The sequence below is a fragment of the Acomys minous genome (assembly GCF_964271855.1).
Source record: "Acomys minous genome assembly, chromosome: 18".
Taxonomy (NCBI): Eukaryota; Metazoa; Chordata; class Mammalia; order Rodentia; family Muridae; genus Acomys; species Acomys minous.
The window spans coordinates 41,067,708-41,086,617 of record NC_140501.1 but is presented as its reverse complement, the minus strand read 5'-3'; the positions used below and the strand labels follow the sequence as shown (position 1 = coordinate 41,086,617).

Sequence of the window (18,910 nt, the reverse complement as noted above, 5' to 3'; positions counted from 1 at the left end):
AGAGGCAGGTGGATCTTTTGCTGTAAATATTTAGCCTGTTATGTACTGCAAAACTGCCAATTTGATTTACTTTATATACTGCTTAAGTAAATGTCTTTTTGTTTTTGAGACAAGATTGCATGTTGTCCAACCTGCCCTGTTACTCAGTATGTAGCCAACGTTGCTCTTGAACTTCTGGATCCTTCTGTCTCTTCCTCCAAGTTGCTGGGATTCCAGGTGGGCGCTGACATACCCAGATTTGGTTAGGTTTCTCCATCCGTCCCTCTCTCTCTCTCTCTCTCTCTTTTTACTTTTAAAACAGTCTTTAATGAGGGTTGAGTATGAGAGGCATCTACTCCTGCATTTTCTTGATTGTTTCCTCCTTGTATTTGCCCTTCTCCTTTCCTACTTGTCGAGACTTGGCTTTCCTTTCCAGGATCCTCTTGTGGTCTTTGTCCAGCTTTAGCCTGGTGATAAGTACCTTGCTGGGGTGGATGGCCACATGGGACAGTTGTGACATTAGCCTTTTCTTGCTGCACTCGTTCAATGTAGATGACATATTTTTTCCTGTACACCTGGACACTTTACCAATCAGCTGGCCTTTGTAGTGTCCTCGGACAACCTGAACTTCATCGTCCTTTCAAATAGGCACGGACCAGACATTCATTATCGTGCTGCCTCAGCTCTTTGGAAAGAGGGGAAGACAAATCTTCCTCCGAATGTGAGGAGGTGCACTGAAATGGCGTTTGCGATTCTTGCTTCAGTCAGAAGTCATGAAGGAATTGAACTTCCTTTTGATGGCTGCGATACAGCGATGGCCACAAAAGGCAAGCGGTCTACAAATGACTTCCGGTTCTGTAAGTTGACAAGAGATCTCGAAGAGTTTCGGAGCCATGTTTCTTTTTTCTTAAGACAAGCTGTTGCTCTGTAGGCCGGGCTGGACTCAAACTAGTGGTCCTCTGCCTCAGTTTCCTATTGTTATTATAGACATGCGCCAAAAGCCATTTATGTTAGTGCTCTTTGGATTGTTATTAACATTTAGTCATTTGGACAGTGAACAAAAAGTAAAACAAAATAAAACAAAACAAAAAACAGGTGAGATGGCTCCACAACTTGATAGCAAGCCTTTGGGGTCTTGGATGATCAATTCTCACCCCACTCCTTATCTTTTTGTCTTGTTTGTTCCTACCCCGCCCCTCCCCTCTCCTCCCCACACGGATGCTTAGACTGCTTTCCTCTTAGCTCTTCTCACAAGCACATGCCCTTTAGACCTCCACAGGCCGATTCCTTTGCCTGAAATGTTTTGCTCAGAAAACCTCCTGACTCATGATCTCTCTGTTGCCAAATCTTTGTGTAAAGGTCACCTCCTGGTGGAGGCCTCCTCTGCCTGCCTGCCTGGGAGGTGACCCTTGTGACCTCCCAGGCACACCAGCTCTGCTCTGCTTCTTCTGCCACACTCTCATCCTCAAGTATTCACATAGCACTTAAGTTGTTTGCGTATTTGTTTGTTTGCTCTGTGTGTGTGTGTGTGTGTGTGTGTGTGTGTGTGTGTGTGTAATGCACACACATATGGAGGTCAATTCCTATCGTCAGGCTCTCAGCAAGCATCTCTACCTGCAGAGCCATCTTATAGGCCTCTCATGTGGTATTTTTTAGATTTGTGTTAACCTTAAGGGTTTGGATATTTTGCCAAAGGACTTTAAGTTGGCTTTTGTGTTTACTGCTAGTTTTGATGACTATGGAGAACCCAACCCCCTGTCATTCCTAGGAGCTCCCAAGCTTAGGGAGGAAGGAAGGGCAGCTGCTGTATCTGCTTCTCCTCATCCACCATGCCCACTTGAAGACCAGCACTGGCTTGTCTACTCCATGTAAGAAAAGACATAAAGGTAAAAGAAAAAGAATAGAAGTCCTCAAATCAGTAATGCTGGACCCCATTAATCTCACAGGGTAAGAATAAGACCACTCCCACAATTTGGAGCCAACTTTGAAGCAAGCTTTAATTAAATCCTGGCCAGGATGATGAACTCCTGGGTAGGTCCTTTCCAGGAATTCCCAGAAAATGGCCAGGTGCTTACAAAGACAAACCCACAAGGCTAAGTATACTTGCAGCCTTCCTCCAATCTGAGTCAAGCATCCATCCTGCCTTCATACCTCCCACCTACGTGTGGTCAAGCACATCTGGTCCAGTTGGACTAACCAAACTTATTTAGGGAAGTGAATACAAGTGGCTTGTTATCTTACATGAACGATAGCCTCCAGCATCTCAGGAAGTATCTGTTCTTGGGAAAAGGGCTTACAGGTAAGAGACATTTTTTGTTTTGTTTTATGGATCTCTTAGGCACATGAATTAAAACTTGAAACATAACTTTGGCTCTCACAGATCTTATGGTGAAATGTAATATTGTTACCTAAAAGTATAAGAGGGAAGAGACACGGTATCCAATAGTAGGCACGGAAACGTACAGAAAAGATAATGTGCCCTGAAACCTGAACAAATTCCAGCAATTAAAATGTAAAATAGAAAACCCAAAATGTGCCTGGAGTGGTAGGTAGCCTATGTCTTTAATACTAGCACTTGGGAGGCTGAGGCAGGCAGATCTCTGTGGGTTTAAGGCCAGCCACAGTGAGATCCTGTCTCCAAAAGAACCAACGAACAACCCAACCACCCAACTATCTAATAGAAACCCAAAACGTTTACAAGATTCAAATATTGGCCTAATATTAAAATGGAATACGTATTCATTGTGTAACACAAAAGGCAAAAAGGAACATATTTCATAGACTTATACCATACAATATTTAAGTTTTTTATATAAAAAGTCCAAGATTAATGGCAAATTAGGAAAACTAGCTAAAGATCTATTTTTCTTCACATATAAAGATCTTTTATGGACAGGCGTGGTGGCACAAGCCTATAATCTCAGCAACTGGGAGGCAGAGGCAGGTGGATATCTGTGAGTTTGAGGCTAGCCTGGTCTACAAAGTGAGTCCAGGACAGCCAAAGCTACACAGAGAAACCTTGTCTCAAAAACCAAAACCAAATTCCTTTATAAATTAAGTAGTGCAAAAGTTTAACAGAAAAAATAGTTTGAGGAAACAAGCAATTCATACAAGAAGCACCGCCTTTTAGCCGGGTGTGGTGGCGTATGCCTTTAATCCCAGCACTCAGGAAGCAGAGGCAGGCAGATCTCTGTGAGTTCAAGGCCAGCCTGTTCTACAGAGTTCAAGGACAGCCAGGGCTGTTACACAGAGAAACCCTGTAACCCTGTCCCAGCACTTAAAAAAAAAAAAAGGCCTCCACAGCATGGTGCCACACACTTTTATTCTAGCACTGGAGAGGCAGAGGCAGAAAGAGCATCAGGAATTTGAGGCCAGGTGTACACAGCAGGTTCCAAGATAGCCAAAGATACACAATGAGATTCTGTCTCAAACAAACCAATTCCCAAGAAACAAGAATGGCTTTAGCCACAGAGAAACCCTGTCTCGGAAAACAGAACAAAAACAAAAACAAAAACAAAAACAAAAAAAGAGAGAAAAGAATGGCTTTAGCTTGATAAATGCCCATATTGATGGAAATTGGTGGACACAGATGTCTTTATAGACTTGTGGCCGAGGTGTGAGTGATTATGTGGCCAGAAGAAACAAAATAGAAAACTGGTGTATTCTGTGACGCAACATGGCTGCTTCTAGCAGAGTACACTGTGGGCACACTCCTCCATAAGGAAATACGTGGTTTTGGAGGATTTCACTAGGGTTACTTATTTCAAAAGCAGAACCTGACACTGCCTAAATGCCCATTACAGTGGATGAACTAAAACTACCTTGGGAGACAATAGCACGTATGCAACTGTAGACAGGTCTGAAAAAACAGAGTGGTTCTGGAAGACAGCCATGTTGTTTCTTGGAGCAGTAGAAACAAGATGATGATGATGATGATGATGATGATGATGATGATGATGATGATGATGATTATGGTTTTTCGAGAAAGGGTTTCTCTGTGTAGCCTTGGCTGTCCTAGACTCACTTTGTAGACCAGGGTGGTCTTAAACTCACAATGATCTGCCTGCCTCTGCCTCCCAATTGCTGGGATTAAAGGCATGCACTACCATGCCCGGCTAGAAACAGGATTATAAATTGGAAAAAAAAAAAAGAGTAAAGTGGACCCACATGACATCCCACCACCATCTGTAACTCCAGTTCCAGGGGATCCAATGCCCTCTTCTAACTTTGGAGGGCTCCAGGTACACACATGGTATACATGCATACAGACTAGCAAAACAATTATACACATAAAATAAAAATAACATTTTTTTAAATTAAAAAAAAATAAAAAGGTAAGTCAATTAAAATAATGACATAAGATCCAGCAAAAACAGATTTTGTTGTTGATTTGTTTCTTTCTGAGACAGAATCTAGTCCAGGTTGACTTTGAACTCACTATGTAGAATGAATTCCTGATCCTCCCGCATCCATAGCCCGAGTGCTGGGATTACAGACATGTGCCACCATGATCAGTTCAATGTGAGAATTGGTAAGCAAGCTTCCTACCACTTAGCTATATTCCTACCCCATCTCTTTAATGTTTAAGCTGTCCTGTTACAGTGAGGAAATCCCTTGGGGTGCTTACTAAGTACTCTCCTCCTCCCTTTCCCTGCCAGCTTCCCTGCTGTGGATGGTCCTCTTTCTTTTAACAGCCTTTCCACCATGGGTGGCCCTAACCAGGGCATCCCAGGCCTCAGACCAAAGAGCTGTAATGGAACAGAGCACAGAAGGAAAAAAAAAATCTCAACCTTTTAGTTTCAAAATAGACTTTTGAAACTTCTGGCAGAGACAACAATACCTTAAACAATAGCTTTAAAAAAAATGACTGCTGACTGAGAATGTGTTCTCCTTTATGGGGCAAGATAAAAGTTTTTGATGGCAAAGACAGGAAAAGCGGAGAGAGAGAGGAGCTGGTGGGAGAAATACGGTGTCCACTTTAGACTGGGCCTCTGAACAAAGTATGGGGCTCTGGGGAACACTGAACTGTGCCCACTTTCCTATGTCAGGCCTCTCCACAAAGCTCCTTTGGCTATCACAGTGGTGTAGAGGAGAGACAAAGGACACTGGACCAGAGCCTGTCGATTGATGGTGGTGCACACCTCCAATCTCAGCACTCATGAAGCAGAGGCAGGTGGGTCTTTGAGTTCAAAACCAGCCTCGTTTACAGAGTGAGTTCCAGGACAGCCAGGGCTCCACAAAGAGAAAACCTGTTTCGAAAACCAAAACAATGCTGCAACAATAACAACAACAACAACAAGAAAAGTTGACAGGGAGAGTGTGGCTGGTTTGGTTTTTTCTCTGCCAACACTACTGTGGATGGAAAGAAAGAAAAGAAAAGAAATCTGGCTGGGTCAGATGAGCTTCCTCGGCTAGGGCCCAGGCCACACCTCCAGTTTCAGGTAAATGCCAGCAGCTAGTTAGAGCTCCTGGGCTGGGGCAAAGCAACACCTCCATCACAGTTACAGTGTGAGCTACATGATCTATATTAATGATGTTTCTCATTACTAGGACAGACTATCTGACCAAAGTGATTTATGAAAAGAAGGGTTCATTTTTTTGCTCACAGTTTGACGATACAGTCCATCACCATGGAAACATGAGAAAAAGAGGCCCTTGAGGCAGCTGGTCTCAGTATGCCATCAGGAAGCAGAGAGAGAAGAAAGCTAGTGTTTAGCCCCCTGTCTTCTTTTTATGCAGTCTTGGACCAGAGCTTCTGGAACAACGCCCCCACATTCAAGATAGATCATCTCACCTCCAGTAACCCAATCTGTAAACTACCTTGCACACAGGACCTAAGGTTTATCTCCTGGGTGATTCTAGGTCCCGTCAGGCTGATCCTCAATATTAGCCATCCCTAGGTCTGTTGTAGATGCCAGCATGGAGGTCAATGAGAACTGGCAGCTGCTCAGGGCTAGATGTGACAGTGGCACCATACTTGACAATGTGCACAGATCTCTGCTATGCATCGGAAACAGCCTCCCTGAATCTATGATTGCAATAACAACCACCATGTGATTGTAGGCTTAGATTTTCTACACTTACTTCATTTAAGGTTCTTAAACCCTTCAACCTCACTTCTAACCCACGGACCTCAGGAAAGGGAGAAAGAGTGATAGTAGGATAAAGTGGTTGTGGACCTGTTTAGACATTGTTCCTTGGGCCGATACCACTCTGTATTGTCAAGGTACCAGCAGTCTAGTCCAATGGCCAACACCAAATAGTTGCATGCATCTGTAGTGGCGGCACAATCCAGAAGAAACCGCAAGGTTCTGCCAAATCAGCATTGGTCAGTGGAAGGGGCCAGAATCAGCCAGAGTACCATGAGAAGTTCTCTGGAACGTTCCTATCTGCAAAGGGAAGATCAACAAAGATCAGCCAAGACCATCGAAGACCTGCAAAGACCAGTGAAGCGTTGTATAGCAGGATAGCCATGCAGAAGCCTCCTCACACTGTTGGTAGGGTTTTATTTAGCTTCCAAACATCACACGCCCTCTCATGTGTCTGCTTCCAAAAAATCATCACCGTCCATCTCACAAGATCTCTTCCAGAAAAACATCATGTGATCCAACTGAGTCTTCAAAGAAACTAGAAACTTCCATTTCAATGCAAGGCAGAACAGAAGAGAGGGAGCTCCCAGCTGACCGAGAACTCTGAAATGCCTCCTTTGCAGTGACAAATACTACATTTGTGCTGTTGACAAAACTGATGCCCAAAATAGAGATTAAGAATAATAGTACAGCTGGGCATGGAGGTGCATGCCTTTAATCCCAGCACTTGGGAGGCAGAGGCAGGTGGATCTCTGTGTGTTTGAGGCCAACCGTGTCTACAAATCGAGTCCAGGATGGCCAGAACTACACAGAAAAATCCTGTCTCAAAAAAACAAAACAACCAAAAGCCCAAAACAAGCAAACAAAACAACAACAACAAGCAAGCAAACAGATTTATGTTACTTTTGAAACTGAAAAGATAGCTCTGACCACCACTCACAGGTACATACCCACATACAGACACATAATTACAAAATGAAATAAAAGGGATCCTTAACGTGCTACAGGGTTTTTGTTGTCGTTGTTGTTGTTTTTTTGCAGTCCTGAATACATGTCTTAAAAATCATCATGCCAAATGGATGGAACCAAAAAAAAAAAAAAATCATTCTGAGTGAGCTAACCCAGACTCTGAGAGATAAATACGGCATGTACTCCGTTGTAGGTGGAGATTAGCCATTAAATGATAACCAAGCTACAAACCATAGACCTAGAGAGGGGGACACAGGGATCTCACTGGGAGGGAGAAATGGAGTTTATGGGCAGACTCGGGAGGGGAGCTAGGGATGAGGTGTGTGGAGGAAGATGGGTGGGAGGAGAAATGGCTAGAATCGGGAGGGGGCATTTGTGGGGGGGGGGGTGGAAACCTGGTGCAGTGGAAACTTCCTGGAATCTATGAAGGTGATGCTAATAAGGACTCCTAGTAATGGGGCATACAGGGTCTCAACTGATCATCTCTTGTAGCTGGCAAGGCTTCCAGTGGCGGGACTAGATTGCGTTCAATTGAGTTGTTGGCCAAGAGGTCCCAATGAAAACCCCCCACACAACCTGTGCTGTTGCTAAGACAAAAGGTTGCTGTCTGCAAGCTGACAGCAGGACCTCACTGCTGAGGACAACCTCCACACAACTCACGGAACAAGGAGAAGTCAAGCTGGTGCCTACGTGGAGCCTTCACCCCTGCATTCTCGTGTCTTTGGTGTGAGAAGGTACTCTGTAGGTTACCAGAAGAGAAATGTGAACACCAACCCAGCCACAAAACCTTTGCTCTATAGTCTGCCCTGCCTGCATAATATACTAGGGCAATGGTGACCCAGAACCAAGGTCTGATTTGACCTAAGGCCCACTCAATGGCAAGGAACCCACTCCTGACACTGCTTGGGTAACCAAGAACCAGAGACTAGATAGCCCAGAGACCTAGGCTAAAACCAAATACTACGGCTCTAAAAAATAAATAAAATGATCCCGGGTGGTATTGTGCTGTGCTCATAGGTCATTGTCGTATCCAGTCTTCACCAGGGAGGCTCCCTCTGGCAGCAGATGGGAACAGATGCACACGGACATTATGTGGAGAGAGTCTAAATTGGAGGTCTACATCAAATCTCTCCCCTAACAGCTCAGGGAATCCCACAAAAGAAGAGGTGGAAAGGTTGTAACAGTCAGAGGGGATGGAGAACAGTGGGAGAGCAAGGGCCACTGAGTCAACTAGGCAAGGGGCATATGAGCTCACAGAGACTGCAGCAGCAAGCACAGGCTTACACGGGTCTACACCAGGTCGGCTGCATATATGTGTGTGTGTATGTATGTATGTATGTATGTATGTATGTATGTATGTATATAAGCTATTAGTATCTTTATGTAACTCCTGAGTGTGAAAACCAGTGTGTCTCTGACCTTGGGACTCTTTTCCTCCTGCTGGGTTGCTGTGTCCAACTTCAATATGATGGTTTTGGCTTCATTTCATTACATTTTATTTTGTCATGTTTGCTTGTTATCGCTTAGAAGCCTTTTATTTTCTAATGAAAGACAGAAAGAGAGTGGATCTGGAGGGGGAGGGAGCGGTGGGGGAGGAAGTGAGAGGAGTAGAGGGAGAGGAAATAGTAATCAGGATATACTGTATGAAAAAAGAGTCTATTTTCAATAAAAGAAAAAAATGAAAAAAAAAGTAATGCCTTTAATGTAAAGATGTGTATTTGTTGATAAGTAATAGAGAAATCTAGAAATTTGACAGAAGACACCCCTAGCAGTAGGAGTGAAAAGGAGGAGGGCGGGAGGAGCCTTTCACGTGAGCAGTTTGCCCTTCTCATCATCATTACGTTTATAATAATTGTGAGTGATCTTGTCTTTAGAAAGCTCAGAGGGGCCAGGTGTGGTGGCGCAAGCCTTTAATGCCAGCACTCGGGAGGCAGAGGCAGGCGGATCTCTGTGAGTTCAAGGCCAGCCTGGTCTACAAAGTGAGTCCAGAACAGCCAAGGTTACACAGAGAAACCCTGTCTTGAACGCCCCCCCCCCCTGCAAAAAAAGGAAAGTTCAGAGGGCATGAAATAAGGCCCATAGGACTTGTGATACAAGCCTGAGATAGCCCCATCAGTACAGCAGGAGCCGTATACGTGTGAGGATTGGGACTGGACACCCAGGCCATGTGTCAAAATGCCATCGTGATGGTGCTCAGGGTCATTCCAGCACTGTGGAAGCAGAGCCCGGTGGATCCTTCATCCTGACAGGCAGCCAGGCTGTCCATGAGAGACTGCCTCAAAGAATGTGGATAATGTTCCTGAGAATGACACCTGAGGGTGTCCTCTGACCTTCAAATGCATGTTCACACACAAGTACCCGATTGTAAACACACACACACACACACACACACACACACACACACACACACACACGCACACACACACACGTTTTAAAAAAGACAACTTGAAATATAATGAGACACGCCTCAACGGAAGCAGAATGTATGTCCCTTAGAGGTAAGCCTGGAGGGTTTAGCACAGCCTTTGAAGCCCCAGGACAGTCCTAGTACATTGTCACTGAGGAAGCCACACCCCTGTCTCCTCTTCCCCTTCCCTGTTCACTCTACTGGAGATGATCTCTGAAAACTCGGGGTATAGGGCAGAGGCAAGGATGACTCTGCAATAGAAATGGCCATTTTCTAGGAAGGAACCAGAAAACTAAGAAGTCCATTTTTAATCTAAATCCGGGAAAAGAAATAGTCCTGTGTAATTCATTTGTCTAAATCACTTCCTCCTTTTATGCTAATCCATGCAAAAGCCTTCAAGTAAAACTTTTCCAAAAATCTGGCTGGAACTAGCTTTTAAAAAAAGGAGCAAACAAAAGAAATGATTAATGTTCTTTGAATATTATTTTTTTTTTTTTTTAGCATTTCAGTTCTCCATGGCAGAAGGTGTGGGGTGAAGAGGGGATGTCTGTGTCCTCAGCTTCTGCACTAACGACGTTTCATTTCTTCCTCTTTCCAGTGCTGAACAGAAAGATCCCAGTTAAAACAATGTCCAGAAAGACAATGTTTTCATCCCAATTCCTGTTGTCAGTATTGTTATCATCAATGTTTGTTTGTTTTTTTAAATCAGCGGGCCTGAAAAAGAGTTGTGATGGCTGTCGTTGTTGTTGTTTGTCAACTTGACTACATCAAGAATTAACTAAAACCCAAGCAGCTGGGGATGCCTGTGAGGGATTTTCCATAATTAAATTACTTGAAGCAGTACGATTTGCCTTTAATCCAAACCGTTTGAGATGAGAAGACCCACCTTTAATGTCCGGCCACACCTGTTAGCATCCCATAAGAAGGATGCTTTTGCTCTCTGCCTACTTGCTCTCACTTTCTCTGGCAAGTCCATTCCTCACTGGCACTGGAGCCTACCTCTTCGGGATTCTAGCACACACTGAAGACCGGGGTACTATCCAGTTTCTTGGACTGCACAACTACCGTATTATTGAACTTTCACTGATAGACAGCCACTGACTATAGTCACTCTATGAGTTTTGTTCCTGTAGAGAACTCTGACTAATACAAGGGTGAACAGAAATAAAAACGCCATTTGAGCAAGGTTCAGACAGCTAACTGAAAGAAATGAGCTCCAAGATGAGGGACCAAGAGGGGCACAAGATGAGTGGGGTGGGGGGAGGTCAGATACTCCCCTGGGAAGCGCTGACTGCTGAGCATGAAACCGGAAGTGCAAGCTGTCGGGTGGGGGTGGGCCGGAAAGCCTAAAGTGCAGGGTCAAAGGATCTCAGGACTCCAAAACCTGAACCAGGTGGTAAGAAAGGCCCAGCCTGGGCGAGTCAGTGGCTGCTTCTTGAGCGGCTGGTTACGGAGGTTCATTCGGAGCTCTGAAACTGAGAAAGGCAGAGGTAGCAGCCCGCTTTTGTCCTGGTGGGCAAAATGGCTGATTTGAGATCAACCAGCTGCTTGCTCCCGCAGACAGGCACTGCACTGGGTGCTAGAAAGATCGTGGCAGCAATCCAGATCTGCGCTGATACACTGGTGAGTGGCAGAAGCTCACCGTGGCCAGCAGCATGTGGCTGACTGACCAAAAGCCAAGTTCTAGGGGTCCAGTGATGAGTTCTTCAGGGAGAAGGGGAGCGCCTCCTTTCCCAGAATAAATGGCAAGTATCAGACAATCTTTGATGAAACAGGTGATGCTAGGCCCTTTATGTCATGTGAAACAGGGACTTAGAAACCTTAGACTGTAGGAGATGTTTTGAGGGGTGCTAGGAATACTTCTTTTACAAGTAACAACACAGCCCTATCATAAGAAGGGGAAAGCAATACTTAATTATCCTATGGGAGGGGGAAGAATCTCCAGGTATGGTTAAGGGTCATTGGTTGACAGCCAAGACACCAAGATATCTCATTAGCATAGGGTGGATGTTTCCAGTAATCCCCAGACACACAATGAACAGGTTTTTTTTTTTTTTAAATCAGGAAAGAGTTGGGTTTGTAATTTCCCTGAGGGCTATGTGAAAGGGAGTCCTTCACCTTGAGCTTAGAGGCTGTCCTGAAATGCCAGACTTTAACCTTAACAGCAGAATACCACAGAACTGGAAGAGGTCTCCAGTGCCTAGGTTACTTATACTCCTTCCTGGCTACAGGGAGAGTCTGATGGAAAGCTTGGGAGGGGCTATGCAAATATTTAATTTAAATCACCACTATGGTGCTATGACTGAGTATGGAACCTTGTTAGGAAGCATAACACAAAGGATTGTGCTCTCCGCTTGGGGTTTCTAAACTGCCCTGGGTGTCTTGTTCCCTTTTTTAAAAGGCAGGCTTATTGTTAAGTATAATTTAATCTCACCAAATAAAAGTGTCAGGTTGGCGACAGGTGTGTCATTAGCATATTTTATCCCTCCAATGTTCATGAAACAACTGCTTTCTGTTGGTGATTACGGGAAGTACAGGTGGGAAACAGGCAAGGTGGCCAATAGGGCCAAATGAGTTAGGAGGACAGAGGGAGCAGTTGAGCAATGGGCTGGTCATAGGGGAGTCTGGGTTTAGCAATGATGCAGGTGTGGGTGATGGTGAACCAGCACAGAGTTGCTGCCTGGAGACTAGGTTACTTACGTCCACTCTTAACTTGCTGTAACTTTATTCTGCAAGCAGTGGCCTTCTGTGACGCCACGCTGTTTCCGGCAGCAGGATGGAATCCTAGCGCACAGCAAACACTTCAGGTACGCAGGAGTCTAGGAAGCGAGTTGGAAAGCCCTGACAAGGAACCCAAAGCTCGACCATCCCTTGGAAGGAATGGAACAGAAAGAAATCTCTTCGGTTATCCTCTCAGAATGCCTTAGGCAACTTTCATCCCCTCCAAGTGTTGAAAATATAAACAGATTCAGTCTGTCTCCAGGTCTGTGACTTGCACGTGGCAACCTTCTCATGTTTCCACGTGGCTTTTCCTCTGTGAGTGTCTGTCTTTGTGTGTCTGAATCTCCTCTTCATGTTAGGCTAGCCAGCATAGTGAATTAGGGCCCGCGTTCACACCCAAGTCTGGCTTACTCTCTTCTTTCATGGCCCCGGCTCCAAACCCAGTCACAATCTGAAATATTCAACATACGAATTCTGGGGTTATATAATTCAGCCTATTGCCCAATAATTCTACATGTTTTGAATACCTATAAACACACACAACAGGAAATGAATTAGTATTTCAGGGGACAAACATAGAAAAGGTGATAGCAATGATACTTCAGGGAACAAAATACATTGGAAAGGAGGGGAAACGCTTAACCAGTAAGCTGAAAAAAGGCATTTCCCAAGAGTTAAATAATTGTCAAATCATTTCAAGCCGGTGGTAAGCTGGATTAATTGTCAAATACTTCAGCAAGACTCGTGGGGGAGTTAACTGCAGTTATTATCTTTAAAAGAACACATTCCTTTGAAATGCCATTATGTTTCAGGAGTGCAGAAAAGGTTTCCCAGGAGAGACCCTTTTGTGCGGCGATGCAAATTGAGCTGAGAGTGGTATGCGTCACTTCTGGGTGACATCTGCGGGTGATGTCGCGGAGAAAGCCAGAGGCTACCTGCAGCGGAGGAAAATGTTCTCCGACTAGAGGAATTGAGGCAGCTTCTAAAGACAGGAACACATGCAGTTCACTAAAACAGAGGTAATGAGAGAGACTCAGGGTTTAGAGCCTTGTACGTTCCCCTGCTGTTCATAGCTCACAGATCCAAATATAGCTGGGTCTTAAGTTTTTAAAACATTCAATCTGTGTGAAAATCCTTCCGTAGAGATAGCTGGAGCCTTGGTGAAATTTACTGGGAACGGTGGGTACATCAGCCACCACCCAGATCTCTTTCAAAGTAAGCTTTTTGCCACTAGGATTTCTAGCTATCTGGATTTCCTGAATGTAAACAAAAGACCTTCTTGGGGGGAAAGAATAGTCATAATGAAAATAACAAAACTAAAGGGGAGAAGAAAGGGGGGAAAGGAAATGTAATAGCCTGCTCTAATTCTTACTTCTCCTAAATTGCTGTTTATTTCCCAGCACTAATTCCCCGCGGAGACTGAGCTTCCACCCACTTATTCATGCTCTGTTAAAGTAATTTCTCCAGAGATTGGCATTCGGGTAGTCTGAAACAATCGAACATGTGCAAATGCCTCGGCACTGCTTGGCTTTTTGTTTTTCGTCTCTGCGAATCCATTAGGCATCTGTCTGTGTTGCATTTATGAATGCACCCTGGGTTTAATAAAGTCCTGGGTGCATCTAGGCCATGCAGCAACTATCTGAACTACCCAGGTGTCACCGGGACACAACTTCATAATAATTATGCGACAGGGTGTCATATTATTCACCAGGGAAGCATACTCATGTTTGAAGTTGGTTTTGAAAGAATTGCTTAGGAGATTCTAGTAAAAGATTCAAGGGTTCTTTCAGCACCCACTCAACCTCAGACTGCTTTGACACCCATCCTCCATCTTGCTTAAATTCTTCTTGAGGGAGTTGAAAGCCCAACCACAATGACTGTGCTAATGCCACTGTCGTCGATGTGTCCACATTGGGTGTTTTGTTTTAGTGGAGTCCTCTGAAGGACCACTGCTTGGTTTGGCGTGTTGGCCATTTGTTCAGTTGGAGCTGGAGACACCACAGTGTCTGTGAACTTGATGGCATCTGGTATTACCAGGGAGGTGAGCATCTGGGCATGCCTATGGAGGTTACCTTACTTATGATGTTTGATGTAGGAAGGCCCATCCTAGTTGTAATCAAGGACGTTCCCTGGTTGTTGCTACTTCATAACTTTAATGTTTCTCCTGTTGTAAATTGTAATATAAATATCTGTGTTTTCTGATGGTGCTAGGTGACCCCTGTGAAAGGGTCATTCCACCCCTAAAGGGGTCCCGACCCACAGGTTGAGAATTGCTGGCATATATGATGAGAGGGAATTCTGTCATAATATGCATTTACTTCATATGACTTCCTGTTTGTGGCTACTGTGTGACTCCCGTTTTCAAGCTCTTGCTGCCTTGACCTCCCTGCCATGATGCGCCATACCTTGAACTGTGGCCTAAGATAGACCCTTTCTCTCTTAAGTTGCTCTGGGCAGAGTATTTTATCACAGTAGCAAGAAAAAAAAAAGTAACACAATTAATAAGGTGATGTAATTTACAAAACAAAGTAACAGGGGCTGGAGAGTTGACTCAGAGGTTAAGAGTATTGGCTCCTCTTCCAGTGGACCAGCATTCCAGTCCCAGCACCCACATGGCAGCTCACGCCATCTACGACTCTTATACTAAGTGATCTGACACCCTCTTCTAGTCTCTGAGCGCAACAGGCATGTACATTGTACACAGATATACACGCAGGCGAAACACTCCTACACATAAAATAAAGCAATAATAAACAATCAGAAATGTAACATGATGTAGCTTAGCCTCACATCTCATAATCACCTTAAAATGAACCTATGAGTAAAAGTTCACTCTGTGTGTCTTAACATTGCACGTCATCTTCCAGTAATATTGTGCATTTGTATAACATTATGCAAATGTTATACCTCCTAGAGTGAAAGCCTAGCAGTGGGAATCAGTGCACTTAGGGCTTCTCCTCTCCTCTCCTCTCTGTCTGTGTGATCCTGTTTTAGCTACATTTACATATTTTATACGATACTTACTTTAATCAAATCCTTACAGCAGTACACTAGGCATTAAAGATACAAGGATGAGCAGGTGCTACAGTCACACTGACTCACTTCGATACGTGCTGACAGTGGTGTAGACTGCAGACTGTCTGATGATACCAATGTGACGGTATCCCACCTATGGACATCAGAGTCTTAAAAAAATATTTAGGAGCAGGGAGTTAGTTCATCCAGGGAGCAGAGATGAGAGAGGGAGAGAAAACTAAGAAAGGACGGCAGTGAGCTCCTGTGGGTCTGAGGGCAGAACCCGCCCCCTCCAAGGTGTGCTGAGAAGCTGTGACAGGTAACCCTTAGGGTCCAGTGGAATGGGGAATAAGGTCCCCTGGCAATTGGCAGTTACCTCTAGGACTTTGGCTTCCTCAGTATCTTCCTCTTTGTTACTTCTATAAGCAAGGAGATCAGCTTCCTGTGTATTGGGGGGAGAGATATAGGACAGCAGGGCCACTTGAGAGAGGGCGTATAGTGGTAGTGGCTAAGGCACATGGGGCTTTCCCCCAGGTGACCAGAAAGCTGTACCCCAGAGCTGGAAAAATCAAATGCTAGCCCAAAGCTCTAAGTAAGGAGCAGGCTGAGGAGACAGGCATTCTGATATAATAGAAGAGACAGTGAGAGAACAATAAAGGGTGAGTTGGAATAATGACAGAGAAGAGAGAAAGAAAATCAATCTAAGAAGGATTGAGGCAGGAGAAAGAAGTTTTTGCATTAGGGTATAAAACCTGGTGAATATAGGAAGAAGGGGAGAGGAGTCTGTTGTGGGAGAATATTATGCACAGCAAAGTCTGAAGTGCCATTCTTGAACAGATGGTACAAATCCTATGGCTAATTGATGTCTAACGCGTGAGCCATTAGGTCCCTGGTTTTGTTGCATTTATAAAAATCATTCTAAGCCATCTATTTAAAGCCTCGGGTACATATGGCCATGCATAAAGTATTTCCAGGCTCAGAGTTAAGACAAGGTCTAGATACATAGATTTACATAAGCCCACCCTAGGGGTTACTCAAGGACACATGTAGAGGTGATGTGCTGGCTAGTTTTAGTTCAACCTGACACCAGTTAGAGTCACCAGAGAGGAGGGAGCCTCAATTAAGAAAATGCCTCCAAAAAAACAAAACAAAACAAAACAAAAAAAACCTGGACTATAGGCAACCCTGTAGGATATTTGCATAATTATTTGTTGATAGGGGATGGTCCAGCCCTTTGTGGGTGGTGCCACCCTAAAGCTGGTGATCTTGGGTTCTATAAGAAAGGAGGCTAAGCAAGCTATAAGGAGCAAGCCAGTAAACAGCACCCCTCCATGGCCTCTGCACCAGCTCCTGCCTCAAGTCTTACCCATTTGAGTTCCTGACTTCCTTTCTGATGGAAAGTGATATGGACTCGTAAGCCAAATAAACCCTTTCCTTCCCAAGTTGCTTTGATCGTGGTATTTCATCACAGTGGTATGGAGTCCCTGACCCCTGGGGAAAGACTATAGACTCAATCCAGTTATAGTTAAAAGATGTATTGATTACTGCTAGCAGGACAACAGTCCCTGAGCCAAACGTGACACTGCTGTGCAAAGGAGGGAGAAAGGAGGACTTTTAAAGGCAAAAAACCCACAAGAATACTTTGCATTATCAAGGTATAAGCAATACCAAGCCAGTCAGGAACTGTTCTGCTCTGTCAAGATGAGGTTGTCAAGGTGACCTCAAAAGAGTTCTTGACTGTCTACATACTCAGGTTACAGAAGCCAAAAAAGACTGTCATGGCTGTACACTTCGGTGTGTGTGTGTGTGTGTGTGTGTGTGTGTGTGTGTGTGTGTGTGTATGTGTGTGTATGTGTATATGTGTGTGTGTGTGTGTGTGTGTGTGTGTGTGTGTGTGTTTGTGTGTGTGTGTCTGAATTAGGGTTAATCAGGGTTACTGAGAACTTGTCTTTCAGGGACTGGAGACAGAGACAAAGGGTTAGTGGGTACCAAGATGAATGCCTAGAACCAAACCGAGTGTCTCTAACCATCATGCCATCAATACTAATCCTAACTAAGGCGCGATGATAGGTTATTGCTGTGACAGACCTGACCATGTTTGAGTTCCAAGAGGTGGCCAAGGCTAGCAGTTGAATGTGGCAGGGGAAGAGTCAATCAGGTGGTATTCATTTTGAAGGCAGAAAGGGGTCGTGGAGAGCAGCTGGAGCTTGGCACTGTGAGAGGACAGGAGAGGCCACTGGTGAAGATGCAGCCTCAGTTTCAGTTGAAGGCTACGGATTGAAGGGATCATGCAGAGAAGTTGAAGTCTGGCACCATCAAGAGATCCCAGGAGAGGCTGTTGGTGCACGTGCAGCTCCGTTAGAGCAGAGACTCCAGCACTTTGGAGATGCCAGTACCGTGGAATTGTAACAGGGCCCCAGACTTAGTAGGCCCTGAGACCTTAGCACAACAGACTCCATGATGGAAGTACCATTCAGACTATAAAATTCAGTATGTAGACAGCACCGCTTGCCAAAATGAAAACAAAGACCTAATCCATCAAAGTCTGCAGTTCTGGGAACGTAGTAACCTTCCTTTTGGGCTTCTGTGGTTCTGCTTCTGGTTAACTGTCCTTGTTAATTCAAGTATGTCAACCCAGGACATGGTTTTTGTGCTTTAAAGCTTGCTCTGAGAATGGACTAGGGCTACCCTTGGATCCTAGGCACCCTGTGTAGTCACCAGCCAGCCAATAAAGACTTTCTGTTGGTTTAACCCCATGTCCAGGCAGTCTTCTCTGCGTGATCACCAAGAACAGCAGCTGGATGGAGCAGAGTCAGCCTGAGCCAAAAATACAGGCTGCGTGTGTTGCAGAGGGTAGAGTCTGAGAAGTGACCCGGGCCCCTGGAGAAGCCCAGGCCACTGTGAGTGAGCCCCAGAGAGTGGATATTGAGTGATTTACCCTGCTGGAGTTTGGTTTTGCTTTAATCTGATTGTGACTGTGCCCTGGTTCTTCTTTCTTAAAGTAAGAAAGTGTTTCATTTAAAAAAATTGTATAGGAGCCCACAGTTGTAGACCTTGGATTTGTTGTTGTTGTTGCTGCTGCTGCTGCTGTTTTTGAGATAGAGTCTCTCTAGCCCTGCCTGTCCTGGAACACACTGTGTTGACCAGGCTGGCCTCAAAACCACAGAGATCTGCCAGCCTCTGCAACTCAAAGTGTTGGGATTAAAGGCGGTGGTGCCCAGCAACTTTGGGTTTTAAAGAGACTTTGAATTTTTAAGTGATGGAACTTTTAAAGTGTTTGAATTCATAAAGACTGTTGTAACCAGACCTTGTGGCTACTTTATCGGGTTCTTTTTACTACACCGCCCCCATCTCTTCCAACCCCCAACACTAGGTAGGAAAGAACAAAGGTTAGAGGGGAGAGGGAGTGTCCATATCATTAGACTACTTCCTGTTGATTAGGGGCGTCAAGTTCCTTGGGGCAAATTTAATCTTCATCGTCAGGATATCTCCAAGCAGCAATCCAACAAACAGCAAGCAGCAGCAGCAGCCACCACCTTTCTTGGGGCTCCGGCATATATATATCCTCTGAAGATTCCCCGAATTCCAAATGTAAACTCCTCAGTTGGCAAAATCACACCCTTGCCCGAGCATGAGGCAAATCATAGTCACAGCTGCTGGGAAGACCTGACGAAGCCCCATATCCCACAGCTGAGGCTAATACAAAAAACACATTCACATAACATTCCCG

The 18,910-nt window shown here is 44.8% G+C and overlaps 1 pseudogene across 1 annotated transcript; it reads right to left on the bottom strand.

The window, feature by feature from the left end:
* Positions 1–327: 327 nt before the first annotated feature.
* LOC311589595 (large ribosomal subunit protein uL24-like) lies at positions 328–874 on the bottom strand (annotated as a pseudogene). Its single transcript has one exon. The product of its transcript is annotated as a large ribosomal subunit protein uL24-like (transcript).
* Between the last annotated feature and the right edge of the window lie 18,036 nt (positions 875–18,910).